Source organism: Saccopteryx leptura, chromosome 1 (genome assembly GCF_036850995.1).
Source record: "Saccopteryx leptura isolate mSacLep1 chromosome 1, mSacLep1_pri_phased_curated, whole genome shotgun sequence".
Lineage (NCBI taxonomy): Eukaryota > Metazoa > Chordata > Mammalia > Chiroptera > Emballonuridae > Saccopteryx > Saccopteryx leptura.
In genome coordinates, this window is record NC_089503.1 from 206,174,542 (window position 1) to 206,178,537 (window position 3,996).

Consider the following 3,996-nt stretch of genomic DNA (forward strand, 5'->3'; position numbering starts at 1 on the left):
TCTTGGATATTTGTACTCATTCTGTAATACTTTTTTTGGTGGCTAGTATTCAGATGGCAGCCAAGATCCTAGTGACATTTTAACATAGACATTGTGTGCAAAGATTAAAGAAGAAAGAAAAGGTGTTTTTGATGGCTCCCTCACAATGGAAATTGTTGGGTCCTTAAATGTCCAGTGAGGGAGATTCAATAGGTCTTGGGTATATTTATAAAAGTATATTATCCCAACGTGGATACCTCCGGGAGGTCACTCCCTGGGGCTCTGTCCAGGTGGTGAAGGGGAGCATAGGGCTCTGCCCCATGATGTACAGTCCCTTTCCACAACATTGGAGAGAAAGTCGGGCCCTGAGTCTGTGCCTGCATATTCCTACAGCTTCTCAGAGTCCTGTAGACAATGACTGAGGAGACAAACCATGCAGGAGACATCTACAAAAAAAAAAAAAAAAAAAGTATATTAAAATGCTATAACAGCAAAAACATCACCATAGACTTTGTATTCTCCACTTATGGTAACAAAAAATCAGACTAGAAGCCAGTCTGAGATCTAATCTGTGAACTTTGGGAAAACATCCCCTCCAAGTTTACACAAGTTATTGGTCAAATTCAGTCCCTTACAGTTTCAGAATGAGATCTGCATTTCTTTGTTAGCTGTCAGCTACCAACCCTTCCTCTCCCAGCTCCTTATGTCTTGTCCACATTTTTTTAGGAATGGTTTATCAATCTTCAAACCCAGCTATGACATCTCATATACTTTGAACCTCGTGTTTACAATCTGACATTTTCTTTGTCTCTCCTCTTTAATACCAGAATATAGTACTGGCACTTCAATTCTTTCATTTGTGCCTAGAAGAATTCTAGAAATAAAGTCTGCTTTGTGTTAGACTAGAGAGTAAATGCACCTCAAACAATCTCCCTTCGGATAATTGTCATCGCAAACATTTGTTATATGCAAAGTAATGTAGCAATGTCCCTTCTAAAGTATCTTCCAGAACCAAATGATTCCTGAAGAATTCTAAGGAACCCCTGGGGGGGTCTAAGGCTGTTTCCAACAAAGGTCCTGTAAAGCTCTGGGTGAATCTCGTCTTAGACTCTACAGTGATCTTCCTGAACTGCTCCAGTTTTACAGTGATTAAAGAACTAGAAATAGGGAAAATTCAGTGGAAAGAATATGGCCACCACTGCTTTAAGCTAAAAATGGCGTATTGTTCTGAAACCACCTCTCCATTTGACGTGAATTGTATAGGAACATATAACCTGACTTCTGAGATAGACGTGTGTATATTTGCATTTTTACCAAGCATTCAGTATTAATAAAATTTTCAGAGATTATATTTCCAGAGATTAAATATTTTCAGAGTCAAAGTATATTCTCTAATACTACAGAATCTTTTGATCTTTATTTAGGAACTTTTTCTATGAGTCTAATTTACAGATAATTATCGGGGTTGTATTTTCCAATTTCCCAATTTTGGCTAAAATATATATACTGCTCCCAAATATTAGGGGAAATTTCAAAATGAATATGAAGCTATAAAATATCCCCTAATTTTTGTGAGCAGTCTATTATACTTTCATACTAAAAAAAAGTGTCACATTTTAAAAATGGTGATGATATTCAAAAGCTTACAGGAAAAAGAATAATGTATATGCTGTTTCAAGTTGTACCTCATAGCAAATCATCAATGATATCAGCATTAACTTTTAGAGTATTTACATACTTCCTTTAAAATTCTAGTTGGTATTTAGCTATTTACATAAATGTCTGATTTTCTTGCAGTGATAAATTATTAGATTTCATCTTTCTCTTTTGGACTATGAAAATAAAAACTGGCATAGAAAAAGGTAATTTTTTTTTACCCTTTTACAAAATTATTTGAAATCCAATTCATTAGTTTCACTTCGATTTCTCATTCAGTTTTAGTCATGTAAAGCTAGTAATTTAACACTGTGCAGTCTGACATTTCTCTCAGTAATGGTTGAGATGAGGATGTCTGACTCAACACTTCCTAACAGGAGGACAGACAACATCTCAGGAGCTTCCTGCATAGCCCATTCCTCCTGCTGAGCTGTCTATTACCCTGTAGGATCATAAGTTATTTCTATAGTATGTACAATGCAGCATGTATCAAAGGTGACATATGCTATTTGGGGGTTTTATCGTAGTTCACTTAACAAATTGTAAAAACAGTCAAGTCCAAATGAGATTTCAGAATGCAAAATGGCATTCACGCTTGTGGCTCACCTGGTGTGCTCTTTCCTTAAATGTTTGTCCTATCCCAGGATGGGGATGCCTCCTCAGAGGGAAGCAGGGAAAGTATCCCTCAGTTTCCTTCTCATATGTACTACCTATACATTTGTGATTCTGTAATCTCATTTTAAGTCTCTCTTGCAAATTTAACCATGCCTTATAAAGGCAGACAGTTCATCGGCAAGAAGAATTCACACAAACCATACCTAACCATAAGCTATACTCACTGATGGCTATATATTTTCTAATAAATTAAAGTGAAAATAGAGGTTTCTTTGCTATGAGGCTGCCTTTTAAAAATGTCTTAGTGAGATAACAGGTGAAATATAAAAATGGTGCTTTCATGCAAACCCCCAAATTATGACAATATATTGCATGTGATAGCTCTAAAGAAGGTTTTTCTTTTTTTCTTTAAAACACAGTTACTCAAGTCTTGCTAACCTTATGTTGGTTTAATCAAACTTATATAAATATATAAAACCAATGTATACAGAATACTATTCAGTACGAGTGAAACTACAAAGTCAATAGAGAAGGAGAAAATATGTATGAACCTTGTTCTTATGAAAAAGCATTTAAAGCAACAAAAAGTGAGACAACCGCACAATAAAGTAAAAATTTTAATTAATCACTTACTTAAGTAGTAAAAAATTCAAAAACAGAAAAAGAGTGAAAGTATAAGAATAGCCATGGAAGGATTTTATCCAATGAATTTTGAGCTGCTTAAAATATAAATGTATTAAAATCAGCTCAGCTCAAAAAATAAATAAATAAACAAGCAGAGGACTTCGGTTTCACAAGAACTGAAATATGGCCCTCGAGGCACTATTTCAGTCACCATGTTCCTTATGACTCGTGATTCATTTTTATTATTCTTGTTTCATCTATTGCAGGCTGTTGTTATAGATTGCATATGAACTGGCATGACCTCATATTCACTAAGTTTTCTAAAATCGAAGTGCCCAGTATTACTTACATGCCCAGTATTACTTATAAAGCTCAGTTTTCTGGTCCAAACCAAATTTACAGAAGAAATGATGTGTTTGGTATTTGACCTTTATTGGTGGTATATCTCCCTCCTGGACCAATCATTTGTGGTTAGGGTGGACAAAATAACCTAGAAAAATCAGGTCCTACTTGGTCAACTTCTTCAGCAAAATGTATGGATAATACATCTCAAAAAAGTCTTTTTTAACCTGACCAGGTGGTGGCACAGTGGATAGAGCATTGGATTGGAACACAAAGGACCCAGGTTCAAACAACCTGAGGCCACCGGCTTGAACATAGGCTCACCAGCTTGTAACCAAGGTCGCTGGCTTGAGCAAGGGTTCACTCAAATCTGCTGGAGCCCCTCGCCCCGGTCAAGGCACACATAAGAAAGCAATCAATGAACAACTAAGGAGCCGCAAAAGAGAATTGATGCTTCTCATCTCCCCCTTCCTGTCTGTCTGTCCCTCTCTCTTGAATCTCTCTCTGTCAAAAAAAAAAAAAGGCTTTTTATAAGAAAGCAATGCCTGCAAAATAGAATGAGTTTATTTAGATAAGTCTTGAAGTGAGCTGTAATGGAGACTGTTTTCTTGTGTAGGGAGAATGTCCAGTGTTTGATGATTTATAAGTTAATACTTTAAGAAATACACATGTGTGGTACTGAGTAGGTTAGACCAACTGAATTCATGGGAATCAAATATAATGCTGCAAAGAAAACTGAAAGCATCTTGGGAGTAAAGTTCTTATATTCCAGGGATTTGA

The 3,996-nt window shown here is 36.0% G+C and overlaps 1 non-coding gene across 1 annotated transcript; it reads left to right on the plus strand.

The window, feature by feature from the left end:
- Positions 1-223: 223 nt before the first annotated feature.
- LOC136390341 (small nucleolar RNA SNORA73 family) lies at positions 224-427 on the plus strand. The gene has a single exon (XR_010748744.1). It is a non-coding gene; the product is annotated as a small nucleolar RNA SNORA73 family (small nucleolar RNA).
- Positions 428-3,996: the final 3,569 nt, after the last annotated feature.